General features: G+C 41.2%; 1 protein-coding gene across 1 annotated transcript in view; it reads left to right on the top strand.

The window, feature by feature from the left end:
* Nucleotides 1–16,757, top strand: part of LOC145341120 (profilin-2-like) — a 45,926-nt gene that overhangs the window by 26,322 nt on the left and 2,847 nt on the right. The window lies entirely within an intron of this gene.

The following is a 16,757-nucleotide window of genomic DNA, read 5'->3' as shown; positions in this document are numbered from 1 at the left end:
TGAAGATAAGTTGTCATTTAACATCAAAGCTGATCCTGAGTCTGCTTCCATGCAGTACCCTGCAGGTACAGAATACTGGTAAGGCAGTAGGTGGATAGTCAGTCAATTTGGAGATGTCAGTCAAGGTCATGTCAAACCTGTAGTTGCTTCTACCCAGGCTAGAGACCTAACATTTGGGTGAGCCCCTCATCACAAGTACCCATCTTCTGACTTTGGTTATTTAGTCTGAGTTTAGTTCAGTGTTACAGTCTGGTTGGTGACCAGTCTATTTTTTGAAAATAGTCAATTTGGAATCTCATATTTACTAAGCCACAGATCCATTATTTGAAACAAGATTTTTTTATTATACAAGAGTTAACAAAGCAAAGTCAATACTATAACCTTCCACAGATCTAGATTTAACAAATAAAAATGAAGTAACAGGTGAATGGTGGTCAAACACAAATTGCATAATGAATAGCAGTCACAACCAAGACTAGTTCCATGGTTTCTTGCTCAGCAACCTGCTCAATCTTCAACCTCATTCCCCTTAAGGGATTTCAACTTTGAGGATTTAGCCTGTTTTCCTTCAACAGCAGCTCAAACTCAGCCTAGAAGTCCTCATATGATTTTTGTCTGCAATAAATTGAGACATATCAGAACTTCAGCTCAGATTGCCCCAACAGCTACTCACCACCTAGCTGCTTGATCTTTTCAAAGGCTGTGTTGCACTGGGCTTAGAGCTGTACCTAAATCAATGCATGATCCCAGATTTCTGGCTGTGCTAAACAGGCAGTTTTACACTGCTCTCCATGAGTTTGTCCTAATTTGAGCTGTTGCCAACAAAATTGTCCAGTTAAATCTTAAAATGGCAGTCAGCTTTTGTTCCAGAGCAGGTTGGGATGCATCTAAACCTGATCCATTCTGTATTTAGTCTTAGAATCTCTAATCAACCAACGGTCATTCCACAGGTGCTAACTTGCAATGGCTCCATGGCTGTGCAATGGTCTTGAGGATGTTGGGCCTCGATGGGACTGATAATAGGGTGGGGCTGGGACTAGTTAATCTCCAAGGTGGCCATTGCATGACACTTGGGACATGAATGATGCAGTTGTCACTTATCAATTGAGTGTGGCTGATTTGTCCTGACCTTGCTGCATGTGGGCATGGTTCTTTTGTTTGAGGAGTTGTAAATGGTGCTGAACACTTCAGTTAACAATGAACAGCTCCACTTCTACTGTGATGGGAGGAGAAGGTTATTGGTGAAACCAGTTAAAACACTGACCTGAAATTCTGACAAGTGTCTTCAGTCTGAAATGATTGACCTTCAGCACTAAGGCTGAAATAAAGCTTGCAGTTTAGTGGTCCTGGTGGTAGAATTCTGCGAGAATCAGTGTGTAAATAATGTTGATGGCTATCTTTAGGCAATTTGTTGTGTTAGGAATACACTCTGCATCCCGAGAATTGACTGGAGGACTTGTACCATTATGAATAGAACACTGGCAGATGCTACTACGGGTGCACCAAAACACATTGGTTAGGAACTCATTTCTTTCTGGAACACAGGTCTTCATTACCTCCAGAATGCTTTGTTTTCAGTACGCTGAGTTGTTAACAACTTTTTTGATTGTCACATGTATTTGTAAATGAAGTATTGTGGTGCACACTATACAAAGCATACTACTCAGAAGGGAAGGAGGGTGCAGAATGTAGTATTACACAACTAGAGGGTAGAGTAAGATCAACTTGGATTAGGTTCATTCAAAGTCTGGCAGCAGGGAAGAAGCTGTTCTTGAGTCAGTACATGACCTCTCACTTTTGTACCTCTTCTGGTGGAAGAAATACATCAGGGGTGCATGGAGTCCTTGATTATGCTGACTGCTTTTCCAAGGCAGTGGGAAGTGTAGACAGTCAATGGATGGGGAAGGCTGGTTTGCATGAGACTAGGCTCCATTCACAACCATTGTAGTTTCCTGCAGTCTTGGACAGGGCAGGAGATGTACAAAGCTGTGATACAACCCAAAAGGATGCTTTCTATGGTTGCATCTGCAAAAATTGGTGATAGTCCTAGCAGGTATGCTGAATTTCCTTAATCTCATGAAAGTAGAGGCATTGGGTTTTCTTATAAATGTAGGGGGCATCCGTGATGGGAAAATCCCAGAATGTCAAAGCTTATCTATGTTACTTTTTTGGCTAAAGTTGCACTTGTTCCTTAGGCTTTGGGAATGAATGTTTGTGAAGCCTGACTCTACAATTAGTAACTAAATTGACTGCTTCCATTTATGGTTGTGGCAGGACTATAGAGCTTTGACTTGTTTGGTATGCTAGTTTTTGTTTGTCATGCATGTAGTTATATCAGATTGGCTGTTCATTTTTGGTACATCTAGTGCTGCTACACTGTGGGTCTCATGACTTAAGTTTTTTGAGTAAAAGAGCACAATTAAAAATTAGTGCTGCATATTTGTGCTGTTGGCCAACAGTGCCTTAATCTGTTCTTATTGTCCACACCCCACAATAGTCTCAAAGATGGCATAGGGACTCCCAAATAAAGCTGCCATGGACAAACATGTTAAGTAGGTTTAGCTGTAATGAGTTTTAAATTGCTGAATGAGAACTAAAATATAAGCAGTAAATGCTATGGCTATAGCTACCCAGATATGCCTGTTAAAATAATGAGCTGTCTAGCGGTTGAACAGAGGGCTAGAGATTACATGTGAGCAACATTCTTGCACATTTCTAACGTGTGGTAATTGTGGATGGAAAATGCATTTAAAAAGTACCCAATTAATATGGGTGCTTCCTGCTTGCAACTAAGCAATTTCCACTGTTCCAGACTATTTAGTCTGTTTAACTAATTTTAGATTGGTCTGGGGATAATGATTCACTCCATCATAATGAGCATAAATAAAAGCAGATGTTTTGCAAGGTTATATACATTGTACATCTTCCTCCACACAGCAAGTGCTACATAAATCTAGATGGCTGCCATTAAAGCAGCAGATTTGTTGTGACCAGCATAGCACTGGTCTGTTTAGTATTTTACATTATCATCTAGCCAACAGATTTGCTTACAAATTTCATTATAGAATGAGAAGGGAGGAATACCTCTTGAATGTAAAAAGCAAAATTCAAGTTTTAAAGCTTGCTTATAGTATCACAATTAGGCTTACCAGCTTGTTCCATGTTGTCATCAGTGTTTTGAACAGTCCTACCTTGAACTTTCTCTACGTCCTAGCTATGACTAACACTACATTCTGCACGTTCTCCTTTCCTTCTGTGGTATGTTCTGTGGAGGAGGATGTGAATAATTTGCCAGGTGTTAGCGATGGAAAGGTGGTAGGACTGGAGGGTTTTAATGACATTACTGTTACTAGAGAGGCGGTGCTCGACAGACTGGAGGGGCTGATTGTGGACAAGTCCCCAGGACCGGATGGAATGCATCCGAGGGTTCTGAAAGAAACGGCGGAGGTGATAGTGGATGCCTTGGTGGTTATTTTCCAGACATCGCTGGATTCCGGGGAAGTGCCGGATGATTGGAAAACGGCTAATGTTACGCTGTTGTTTAAGAAGGGTGCCAGGCAAAAGGCGGGGAATTATAGGCCGGTTAGTTTAACGTCTGTGGTAGGTAAAATGTTAGAATCCGTCATTAAGGAGGAAATTGCAAGGCATCTTGAAGGGAATTGCTTGATAGAGCAGACGCAGCACGGTTTCGTTAAAGAGAAGTCGTGTCTGACAAATTTGCTGGAGTTCTATGAGGATGTGTCTAGGGCAGTGGATAGAGGAGAGCCGGTGGATGTGGTCTTTCTAGATTTTCAGAAGGCGTTTGACAAAGTACCTCAGGTTATTGCAGAAGGTCGAGGGACATGGAGTTGGGGGTAGGGTGTTAGCGTGGATAGAGGATTGGTTGTCAAATAGGAGGCAGAGAGTGGGGGTCAACAGATGCTATTCGGATTGGCGGATGGTGACTAGTGGAGTGCCCCAGGGGTTGGTGCTGGGGCCTCAGCTTTTTACCATTTATATAGATGATCTGGAGGAGGGAACCGAGTGTAGGGTGTCGAAATTTGCTGATGACACCAAGATTGGGGGAACGGCAAATTGTGTGGAGGGTGTGGAGAGTCTGCAGAAGGATCTAGATAGGCTGGGTGAATGGGCCAGGAAATGGCAAATGGAATTTAATGTTGGCAAGTGTGAGGTGGTCCACTTTGGTAGGAATAATGGTAGGAAGGACTATTACTTGCGTGGCAAAAAACTGCAGCAGGCGACGGTGCAGAGGGACCTCGGGGTCCTTGTGCATGAATTGCAAAAACCCAGCTTGCAGGTGGTCAGGAAGGCGAATGGGATGCTGGCCTTCATAGCGAGGGGGATTGAATATAAAAGTAGGGAGGTCTTGCTGCAGCTGTATAGGGCATTGGTGAGGCCGCAGCTGGAGTACTGTGTGCAGTTTTGGGCGCCGCACCTGCGCAAAGATATTTTGGCCTTGGAGGGAGTGCAGAGGAGGTTTACTAGGCTGATACCGGAGTTGAGGAGGTTGAGCTATGAGGAGAGGCTGAATAAACTAGGCTTGTACTCGTTAGAGTTTAGAAGAATGAGGGGAGATCTCATTGAGATGTATAAGATGATGAATGGGATGGATAGGATAGAGGTGGAGAGGCCCTTCCCGCTCAAAGGACAGTAGGACTAGAGAGCACAGCCTCAGGATAAGGGGGGGGGGGGTGCAGTTTAGAACGGAGTTGAGGAGGAACTTCTTCACTCAAAGGGTGGTGAATCTCTGCAATTCTCTGCCCATTGAAGTGGTGGAGGCTGCCTTGCTAAATATTTTTAAGATGTGGGTTGATGGGTTTTTGATGAGAGGGGATTAAGGGTTATGGGGAGAGGGCAGGAAAGTGGAACTGAGCCGTGACAGATCAGCCATGATCTTATTGAATGGCGGGGCAGGCTCGAAGGGCTAGATGGCCTACTCCTGCTCCTATTTCTTATGTTCTTATGTTGTCTATATAGTGTGCAAGAATAAATACTTTTCACTACATACCAATACAGGTGATAAATTGACACTGCAAAGAAGTTGCTGAAAATCCCTTAGTCGTCACACATCAGTGTTTGGATACACTGAGGGAGAATTTTTAGCATGGCCAGTGCGCCTAACCAGTACATCTTTCAGACTGGGTGGAAACCCATGCACATTTGGAGAATGTTCAGACTTCATGCAGTGACCCAAGCAGCAATCAAACCTGGGTCCCTGGTGCTGAGGCAGCACCACTTATCACCGTGCTGCTCAAAATCTAGAAACCAACGTATACTGCTTTTGTTTACACTTGCCCCAAAATTAAGACAAGATTCTGATCATTCCCTCAAGTCACAATTGACTTTTGAATTCATTTGATCTTGAGCTTTAGCATTAGGCTTTAAATTAGTAAAATTGTGGTAAACAAAACATGGTACAGTCTTCCTACTTGAAGTGCATCTGACTTGGTATAATCAGAAGTAAAACTTTATTTAAACTGCATTTCCTTGTTCAGTAAAAATCTCCAGTATTACATCTGGGGATTGTATGGTAATGTTACTCTCTCGTAATCCTGAATTTAGCCACACAATTAGGAAGTAAGATTCCCAGTGGAACTCTAAGAAGGCTTGATGACATAGTTAAGTAACAGAAGAACCTTGGATTTGCATAGATTATTCAAGGTGGTGGCAGTACCTAACATTTTGCTTTCCTGTTTACATTTTTAGTGTGGGATCTTGGGCTTCATGAACAAAGGGACTTATAAACCTTAATAGCACCTTTTTTATAAAGCTTTGGTTAGGACACAATATTGTGCCTGCCAGTTCTGGGCACCACACTTTTGGGAGCATGTGAGGATCCTTGAGCAGTGCAGAGGAGATTTACTGAATTAGTTCTGGGGTGAGGGATTTTAGCTAGGTTGGACCACTAGGCTTGTCCCCCTTGGAGTTGATGGGATTGAGTACAAGGTTTGGTAAGACCATAGCAGCCCTTTTCACCAGGTGGTACAAGGTTGGTAGGTGAAGGTGCAAACTTAAGGTTTTTGGTAAGTAATGTGAGGATGTAAGCAAAAACTTTATGCAGTGAGTGGTAATGCCTGGAACTTGCCATCCATCAGGGTAGTATAAATAAAGATCGTTGATATCAAAAGATGAACACTGAGCAAAAAGGGCTGAGACAATAGAGGGATGGACTGTTGCTCTACAGGAAACTAAAGGACTTGATGGGTTGAATAGTGCCCTTGTGTGCTCTAACATGAGGCAGCTCAGCCACCAAATTTTCCTGGAGCAATTGGGGGCATTAACAGCCCATGATAGTCATCCCAAGAACAAATGAAGTTTGGCCATCCCTCAAGAAAAATGTCATGTAAATTCCTCCTTGCATCTGAAAATTCCTTAATGATGGGGAAGCAGTCTGGTAAGGTTGGTTATTGGAACAGCAAATGAATTTAAATGAGTTATAATGCTCCTAGAGCCCATTCCAGTTTACATTGAACAACTTTTCAGAAGGTCTACATTTTGATAGTGTATTCATTTTTTGGCCTATGCAAATTTTGTTCTACCATCTTGAGAGAAAGCCAACAACTTAAACAATCTTGGTAATCATATTTTTTTAAAAAAAAAGCCAGTGTTCAATGCTTATGATTTAGTTTGAATGTTGTCATGGCCTGTGTAGAGAATCTATCTGTTAATTGACCTTAGAATAAAAATAGAAATTCTGCATACAGCTCCCCTTTGGGAAGAACATTTGTTGTAGAATTTTAATTTTTGTGGAATTTTCAAATTGAAATATTTTGGCTAAAGTGATAAATTCCATTGCTGCTGCTTTGCCAGGTAGATGCTGAGAAAAATCCCCCTCAGTTAGGAATCTGTAATATGGGGTCAGCTGTTTAGCACAAATTTCCTACTTGTGTGGACACTCAGTTGAGCATATTTAGTATAGACTTCAGATACTAAAAGAAAAAGCAGCAGCATGTAGGAAGGTAGAGTTGAGGTAGAAAATTGACCAGGATCTTGCTGAAGAGAACAGGTTCAAGACGCTAAATGATCTACTTTTCCTATATACTGTTGCCACTGCAGTTGGGAGAGGTAATGTCTTTGTCCCTGAGTTCTGTCTGTAAACAATTTTCAAACTAATGGACAGATTTCAACAGAACTTGATACACTAGCCCAAGTAGAACCACTTTTGTTGAAGCTCCAGGCCTAGAACTAAGGATCCATTAACATTGGTAGGGAGGGCAAATGAACTTTAATGTAGTGGATTGTCTCTGCTGTGGTGGAACTTGTCACAGTTGACAATGCAAGTGGTGTTTTCAGAATAGGCTTTTGGGCTTGGATTAGCTTTGAGCCTCCTTGGTGAAGTAGAAACTCTTAAACATGTAGGGAAAATCCTCAGTTGTGATAACTTAACTTAACACAGCGTGGTGGAGGTATGCACTAAGTGTCTGCTTCAATTTCTATCTGTCTTCACAGTTGGAGACTCAAAAAATCCCAATAATAGAAAATTGGAAAAGTGAAGGAGTTCATACTAGGCAAACTATTCAGACTAAAGGCTGACTAATCTGCACTTGATCTGCGTTCTCCAGTCTTACAAGTAGTTGGAAAGGCAGTGGATGCATTAGATTGTTGTCTTCCCAAATTCCCTAACCTTTGGAAAGGTCCAGCAGATTGGAAAACTGCAAATGCAACACTCCTATTCAAGCAAGCAAGGAAGGAGACAGAAAACATGGAGCTCTTGGGGGTGTAATGGTCATGAATAAAGTGGAGCCAACAGATGTGTAGGGTACAGAATATTTAGAAAAGACAATGGCAAAGGAGGGTGGATGGCTCTGATTTTAAGGCAGGAGGTCCAAGAGGATCTAACTTCAGAAGATTCTGAAAGAAGGGTATGATTGGAAGTTAGGAATAGCAAGAGGCAGAAATCAGTAGCTTATGGACTCTAATATTTATACTGTTGAGCAGAGCATCAAAGAAATTGTTGGAATTTGTAGTAATTGGGGACTTCAATCAAATTGGCAAGAGCAGTCTAGAAAATTTTGTATAATTTCAGGATTTTTGGTACAATGTTATCTTGGGTAATTAAGTTAGTTAATAATGTTATGGCAAAGATTCTCTGGGAAATGGTGATCATAATTCCATGCTAAAGTTTTGAAAGTGCCATATTCCAATCTCAAACCAGCCAAAGCCAATTTCATTGATATGAAGGGAGAACTGATTAAGATGAATTAATGAAGTTGAACAATGAGATGCAAGAAAACATTCAAATACATTGTTAGAAAAGCAGAAACCCATCTATGGCTCAGATGAGGCTTATAATACTTAAACACATAGTATTAAGGACTGGAAATGTTTTGAGAAGTTGAAAGGGAAAAATAGAATGAGATTAAGCTAGTCAGGAATATTAGAACAGACTCTAAGTATATAAAGAGGAACTGTAAAGTTACAGCACAAGGAGACCATTCAATCAGTCTTGTCCATGCCAACCTGAGGACAGCCAGGTGTTCTTTCCAATGCCAACTTCCTGCACCTGGCCCCATAGCTCTGTAGTATACAGCACTGAAGGTTCAGATCCAGGTAAGACATCACTTGCCCTTTTGCATTTTGAAAAATAATTCTTCCTCCTGTCCGTGGTACACCATCTGTCAATTATCTTGAATCTGTGTTCCTTGGTTCTAGAAATCTTTACCAAGGGAAACCAATTTATCCTGTCCACTCTCTTCACAATTTTGCACACCTCAATCAAGTCACCCCTCGGTTGCCTTCATCCAAAGGAAAATAACCTCAACCTATCCAAACTTTTATCATAACTACACTTTTCTAGTCCAGGGAACATTTTTATGTGAACACCTTCTGCAAATTCCTGTCCTCATAACATGGTAACCAGAACTGCATAGAATTCTCTAGTTGAGGCCTCACCAGTGTTTTAACATAATTGCAACATTATATCCTCTTGTATTCTATACCACTGCCTGTGAAAGAGAACGTGCCATATGTTTGCAAAGGCAGCATGTCTACTTGAACTGCCACCTTTTAGGGACCTGTATATTTGTATGCCAAGATCTCCTCTTCTACCCCTCATAGTATATTACCTATTGTGTACTCCCTATAACTGACCAGCTTGAGTTACTGTCTGTGTGGAGTTCTCACATCAGTTACCTCCAGGTGGTCCAGATTCCTCCCACAGTCCAAAGATACTTGGGTTAAGTTGATTAGCCATGCTAAAATTGTCCTAGTGGCCTGAGATGCATAGGTTAGAGGGATTATTGGGTAAACGTGTAGGGATAAGAGGGTAGGACCTGGGTGGGATTGTAGTCAGTGCAGACTCAATGGGCCAAATGGCCTCTTTCTGCACTGTAGGATCTTGGTTTTTATGAATGGAGAGACTCTTCCCGCTCAAAAAAGACAGTAGGACTAGGGGGCACAGCCTCAAGATAAAGGGGAGGCGGTTTAGAACGGAGTTGAGGAGGAACTTCTTCACTCAAAGGGTGGTGAATCTCTGGAATTCTCTGCCCGTTGAAGTGGTGGAGGCTGCCTCGCTAAATATTTTTAAGAAGCGGGTTGATGGGTTCTTGATAAGAGAGGGGATTAAGGGTTATGGGGAGAGGGCGGGAAAGTGGAACTGAGCCACGACAGATCAGCCATGATCTTATTGAATGGCGGGGCAGGCTCAAAGGGCTAGATGGCCTACTCCTGCTCCTATTTCTTATGTTCTTATGAAATAACTTCCATTTGCAAGGGCATCCATGACCATTACTGTTTCTTGTTATAAAGCCAACTTTGCCACATTATCCTATACTCCATGGGCTTTTACAACTTGACCAATCTGCCATTTGGGACCTTGTCAAACACCTTGCTTGAATCCACTTACAACATCTACTGCACTGCCTTTGTTCATCAACCCTTATTGTCATAGAATTCAACCAAGTTAGTCAACCTTTTAACAAATCTAAGCTGACTACCCCTGATTAGTCCATGCTTTTACATGACAGTTAATCATATCTCAGGATTGATTTGTATTAATTTGTCCACCACTAAGATTAACTGACCAGTTGTTTGACATTTCCATCATAAATAGAAATTCCTTAACTCACCTTTTGGATTTTCTTTACTTGCTAATCTTTTTTCATGCCCTCATTTCCTTTTTACATCAGCCCTGCACTTTATTTGTTTAGACTATCTGCACAAAACTTAAGCACTATCATGCACCTTTTTTCTTTGTCCCCCTCTTCCTCAGATTTGGCAGTACCACTCTTATTTTTGGAGAGGTATATGAATTCCTTGTACATGCCTTGCTTTTTAGTACTTCCCAATGGCTTGCCACAATTATACTCTAATAGTGCTGTCTCGTCCACCTCCGTCCAAGTCCATTCACATTTCTGCAAAATTTGCTTTCCTGGTTTAAAACTTTACTCTTGCTTTTCTGTTCTTTTCTGAGGTAATGCTAAACTTAGTGTGATCGCGAACTCCAGTATGGTCACCAACAGTCACTTCACCCACTTGTCCTATGTTTGTCAAGATGAGGTCAAGAATTGCATCTCCTAGTTGGGTTTGTCACTATTTGGTTTAAGTTTTCCTGGACACTGAATTTTTCTCCCCTAGTAATCCTTAGTATTTGAATCCAGTTGATATTGGGGTAGCTAAAGTCTCTTCTATCATTGCCCTCTTAAGAAGAAATGTGGAAATTTGCCTGCATATCTGTTGTTCTATCTCCTTTTCATTATTTGGGGATCTGTAGTGTGCTCTGAACATGACTGCCCCTAAGCTCAACAAATAAAGCCTTTTGTTCATCTGTTTTTAGTGTATAATCCTTCTGACAACTGAAATTGATTCTTTAATCACTTGTGCTACTACCCCCTCTTTTTTATCCCCCATTCTATCATGTTAAAGACCCTATAAGCAGGGATACTGAGCTGTCAATTTTGCCCCTTTTAACCAGGTTTGAGTAACTCCATTTTCAAGTTGGTTGACACCACTGGTGGTTTGGACCTTAAACAATGATGAGACGGTACATAATGCAATGACAATCTCTCCTTCAATGTCAGTAAAATGAAGGAGATAATCATCAACTTCAGGAAACAATAGAGGAACTACTGCTTGCTACTAGAGGGCACAGCCTCAAGATAAGGGGGGGGGTGCAGTTTAGAACAGAATTGAGGAGGAACTTCTTCACTGTGGTGAATCTCGAATTCTCTGCCTGTTGAAGTGGTGGAGGCTACCTCGCTAAATATATTTAAGACAGGGTAGATAGGTTTTTGACAGACAAGGGAATTAAGAGTTATGGGGAGAAAGCGGGAAAGTGGAACTGAGCCACTTCAGATCAGCCATGATCTTATTGAATGGCGGGGCAGCTTGAAGGGCTAGATGGCCTACTCCTGCTCCTATTTCTTATGTTATGCTACACCAAAAGTGATGGTCATAGCTTCAAGTTTGTTCAGATCAACAATCTTGGTCTCTTCATAGCGATATAGTTAAAGCCTACCAATGCCATCTCCTTTAAAGCTAAGGAAATTCAGTATGTTCACTATAACCCACTTCCTTTTTACAGAGAAAGCATCCTTTCCAGGTGCATCCCAGCATGGTATGGCTCCTGCTCCAACTAACTAGAGTTGTGAACGCAGCCCAGTCCATCTCATGAACCAGATTCCTATCTAATGATTCCATTTATAATTCCTGCTGCCTCAGGAAAACCAGCATAATCAAGGACCCCACATACCTGGACATATTCCACCATCTTCTGTTTGGGGTGGGGGAAAGATGCATGTACCATTTAACTTCTACCATCAGACTTTTGAATGGACCTATCATATATCAAGCTGATAATTCTCCTCACCCTGTTGGTAACTGCAACACTACATATAATCTTTACTCATTCTTTCCTCCCCTATGTATTGAGTGGTATGATTTGTCTGTATAGCACACAAACTGTATCTTTCACTATTTGCAATATGTGTGACAAGTCAATAGCTGACATCCTGCTGCCATGTTTCTACCTGTGCCCTTAACTCATCTACCTTATAATATTTGCATTGAAGTCTAACAGTTTAACCCCATCAATTTCCCTCGTTGGAATTACGCAATAAGCAGTGTGTCCAAATAAATTACTGTTTTCTACAACACTAGGTAATGTCCTACCTCCCCTTTTCCTGATCTGAATCTGACCTATCTGATCCTATTCCTACGATCCCACCCCTGCTGCCACACTATTTAGATACTCCCCAGCTGAACTAGCAAAGGCTTCTACAAGGACATTGATCCTAGCTCTGCCTGGGTACAAACTGTTTGTACAGGTCCCACCTTTCCCAGAACTTAGTTTGTTTATTGGTGCCCCAAGCAGACTTGCGTTAACAATACAGTGAAGTTCATGTGAAAAGCCCCTGGTTGCTGCACACTGGTGCCTGTTCAGGTATGCAGGAGGAGAATTTGGCATAACTAATGCACCTATCCAGTGTGTATTTTTGAATAAGGGTAGTGAACCTAATTTACTGTAGAGGCTGGGTCATTTAGTGTTCAAGGCTGAAATGGACAGTTTAGAATTCAAATGAGAATTAAGGGATTGATTGAGAAGGAGGAAATAAACCATGGAAGTAATCTTGTCAAACATAAAAACTGACTTTCTATAGTTGTGAAGAGAAAATGGGTGCAAACTGTACTAGTCCCTTGCTGTCAGGAACAAATCTATAATGGAGAACAAAAAATGTGTGACTAATACTTTGGACCTCCTGGGGCCCATCCTGTTGAAAGGCCTGTAGTTAGTGGCAAATAGCAGGTGATGGGGCCCACCTCCTAGTGGGGATACTTCTGGCTCAAAATGCAATGAAGCTCTTGTGGTATTATAGTACAATACTCCCAGATTTGCAGATTGCTTCAGTGGGATTAATTCATTACTGGGTATCACAGCCTTTCCCAGTGAGCTTGTCCTTTAGGAATGTGATCAGTGTCTGAACTTTGGGCATCTCAAGTGAGTAGGCAACAAGTGGCAGATGGAATAATATGTGGGAAAGTATAAAGTTCTTCACTTTGCTAAGAAAAGTAGAATGTTTTAAAGTGTGAAATTTAAGTATTGATGTTCAGAGACTTGGGTGTTTTTGTACAAGAATGGAAGGAAGAAAGCATCCAGATGCAGCAAGCATTTAAGCAAATGGCATGTTGGCCTATACAGCAAGGGGATTGAATTAGCTACAGACTTGTCCCAGGGTTTTGGTGATACCATATCTGGAACACTGCAGTTTTGGTCTTATAAAGAGACATGTGCTTGTACTGGAAGCTTCTTGAAGATTCACAAGGTTAATTCCTGAGGTTTTTCAGGTGGGAGAGAAAGGGAAGGAAGAGAATGTTTCTTCCATTAGAGGAATGGAAATTGTAAACATTTGAGGGGCTTGATATGTGATCCAATAAGTGATATGCACACATCATTTCATAATTAAGGTGTTTTGTAAATTGAGCAGGATACAGTGAATTAGAATACAGGCTGCAGAATAAACCAAGATTATGGAAGAGAAAATGGGAAGCTGACCAGAGAACATTGGCATAGTCTATTTTGAAAAACCAAAAAACGCAGATGGGTTGTGATTGATGCTACCATAGAGGTGGAAATAGGATATCTAATAATTGGGAACAATGTGGGGTTAGGTGCTAAACTCCATCTATGGTTCAGCCTAAGATGGTAGCCAAGGTGGGGGATGGAATCCGATTGGTGTCAGATGGTGGTTGAAGATCAGAGCCTCAGGGCTTCCTGATATTTAGAAAATGTCTCTTAGTGAGGTTGAACTCATGTCAAAATTGGACATGTTTTCAGATGTTGCTGAGAGGCAGCATATGGAATAGGCAAGTACTGATTGTATCTTGCAAAGACACAGCAACCTCTGGAACAAGTTGCTGACATGGGCAGCAGATGTATATTTTACTGCAAGCGTTCAAGAAGGGAGTTGAGGATTCTAAGTGGCAGACCTCCATGTCCGTTGAGTTGCTGGTGGTCAATACTCATTAGCATGGTTTTCTGAAGCTTTTGTTTTCAGGAACGATTAGCATGTTTTAAAATCCCAACTTGTTTCCTTTTTCAGGCAGATGAGTGGGTAGATGAGATGGAAATGATGTGCGGGAACCAGTTCTTGCCAGCAGTGGAAATTAGATGTATAAAATTCTGGTTAGAATGTTAGACTGCAATATTTGATTCTGGGCACTGCACTTCAGTAAGCATGCATTAGCCTTGAATGGGATACAATACAGGGTTCTCAATGATACAAGAACTAAAAGGGTTAAAAGTTACATAAGTCTATATTCTTTCAAGGAAAAATTAAGGATGATGCTACTTGGGATGGTTAAAGGAATAAGTTAGCTAAAAGGCTATTTTCTTTGGAGGACTTTAGTATGAAGGAGCACAACCTTCAAATTAGAAGCAGGTTGCTCAGACTGATGTCTGGAAGCACTTGACACTGAAAATCTGGAACTTTTCTAACTGTGACCGTTTTAGAATTGTCAAGTTGGTGGATGGAAGTAATTCACTGATTGGAATGTGGAACAAGTTCCTATGGGAATGGTCATTGGCCCATTCTTCTAGTCAAATGTCCTGGTATAGGAATACTTGATTCAAGTTGCATTTTAGCCATTTTTAATATAGTTTCTATTTGCTACTGTGCAAGCTGTTCATTGCAAAAGATTCTCCTGCCTGCCTTGTGAATTATGAAATATTGCCCATAGTAGTGTCTCCTTGGGACCATATCTCCCAGAAGATATTTTTCTATTCCTTGATTTCCTTATTCCTTGAGCTCTTTGAATTAGGATATTTATATCCTTTTTGCTATTGAATAGGCAAAACATCAGTGTATTTGAACTGTCTTATCATTGAATCATATTTTGACACTTAATGCATTGAGATTTATTTTAATGCATGCTAGCTTTAGGCTCTCCAACACTTAGCATTATTCATCTGCAATAACTTTGTCTGCAGGTAGTTTTGCAACAAACCCATCTATGCAGGTTCTGGCAATCTGACTTAATACCATCAGGCATCCTATTCAGTAGAACTCCGTTATCAGATCGACATTGATACTAAATGTTAACCATGGGCACATTTTGTTTATCACCGGCTTTGCTTTTATGCTGCTTTGCTAGTCAATCAGTTGTCTAATAAAGCTACAATGTTTCTTTCAAATTTATTACGTCTTCTGAATATCCCAAATTAAATCTACTTGATTACACAGCTAAGTTGATTGCCTTAAAACAGGTTCAGATAGATTTGAAAGTTTTCCACTTGTGTAACTGGAAAGGTTAGCAATTATTGTCTATCTCTTTTAGTCTTTGAAGCTGTTGCCTTGGCTGCTTTAATCAGTATGGCTAAGGTGCCCCAGAAAACTGGAGGTTTGGGATTTTCTTGCACTAGCCATTAAATGTAGGAGTGGTCCTTAACAGCTTGAGGGCAGGTTACAGCCCCTCTGTGCAGCCAACCTTCACTCCTTATACATGTGGAAATGCAATGTTGCATATTACCAGTGTTTTGGAGTACACAATGATATTTTCTTCTCTATAAAACAAAGTGCCTAATTTGGAGGCAAAAAAACCAAGGAACTGTCACTAGAGCAAAAAATAATTACAGTTAGACTAATCCATTCAGCCTTGCTGTGTTTATCACTTGGCTTTGGGTTTTGAGGTTGTTGGTTGAGATGCTGTATGATTGGAAGGTGTTCAGTTTGTTTTCCTATGCCCGTTGTCCATTTTGTAAAACCATGCTGACAGATTGTGTTCCTCTAGTCTCTCATGCTCTTGAACACTTGCCCTACTGTAGATGTTTAATCAATGTATGCACAGCTCACCTGGTGCCAGACCACTTTAATAATGGCTTGGGTAGCAACTCTGTTCAGCCACATGAGAATATTCAACAGTTCCATTCTGTTAGCTAGCATTGTTTTCAGTTACCTACAGTTATGCTTAATTGCAGTATGCTGATAGTATAAAACTGGGTTTTTTGAAAAACTATAACACTGCAGGTCACAGCTCTGATTACATGTCACTTCCCCTTAGCCACAACTTCTCAGCTAATGTGTATGCTCCTATTGGTTGCCCTGCAGCAATTAACACTAATTACTTCAAGGTGAGACTTCAGCTCCATCTTAGAAAGAAATCCTTGGAGAGCTGTTGCCCAGCTTGCCTGACAATTCTTGTCCCAGCAATGCTAGATTGTGCTGCACCTACTGGCAGTCTCTCTCATGCTGAAGAGCTTGGCTAAGTCCAGGGTTGGGGTCTCAGCTGGATTCAGGTGGCTGTGAGGCAGAATTAAAGGAAGGAATTATCTCATTCATGGTGGGTATCTCTCCCATGGACCTACTCCCCCTTCCAGTTCCCAACTTGTTATCAGCTGCCTGTGCAATCAAAGTTGCTGGCTTCTTGCACTGAGGGGACTCCATCATCACTGGTAAAATACTGATGGGGTGAAATGAGGCAATGTATCATTAAGTAGCCACTTAAGGGCTTCGCTAGTCTTGAGGGCAGGCCATCTCTTTCTAAGAAGGGTAAGAAATTGTCATTTTTTAAGTCTAAAATATTTTACTACATCGTGTTTTGGCAAAAGTACTGTTTACTTGAAGCACAGTCTTAAGCTATGAAGCTTAAGACTGTGCTTAAGTTGTCCTGAAGGCACAAGTTTTCAAGGTTTTACTGACTTGGCACTGTAGTTGAAGAGCTTTGCAGGTGTAATCAAACAGTGACAGTAAGCCATGGTGGTGACCAAATGCCTGGCCACAGGTAGGTTTTGAAGACTGAAAATTTCAGTAAAGAATTCCAGAGCT

This window comes from Carcharhinus amblyrhynchos, chromosome 3, assembly GCF_965287045.1.
Source record: "Carcharhinus amblyrhynchos chromosome 3, sCarAmb.v2.hapA, whole genome shotgun sequence".
NCBI classification, from domain to species: Eukaryota; Metazoa; Chordata; class Chondrichthyes; order Carcharhiniformes; family Carcharhinidae; genus Carcharhinus; species Carcharhinus amblyrhynchos.
The sequence above is the reverse complement of the archived record's forward strand: the minus strand, read 5'-3'. Positions and strand labels throughout refer to the sequence as shown.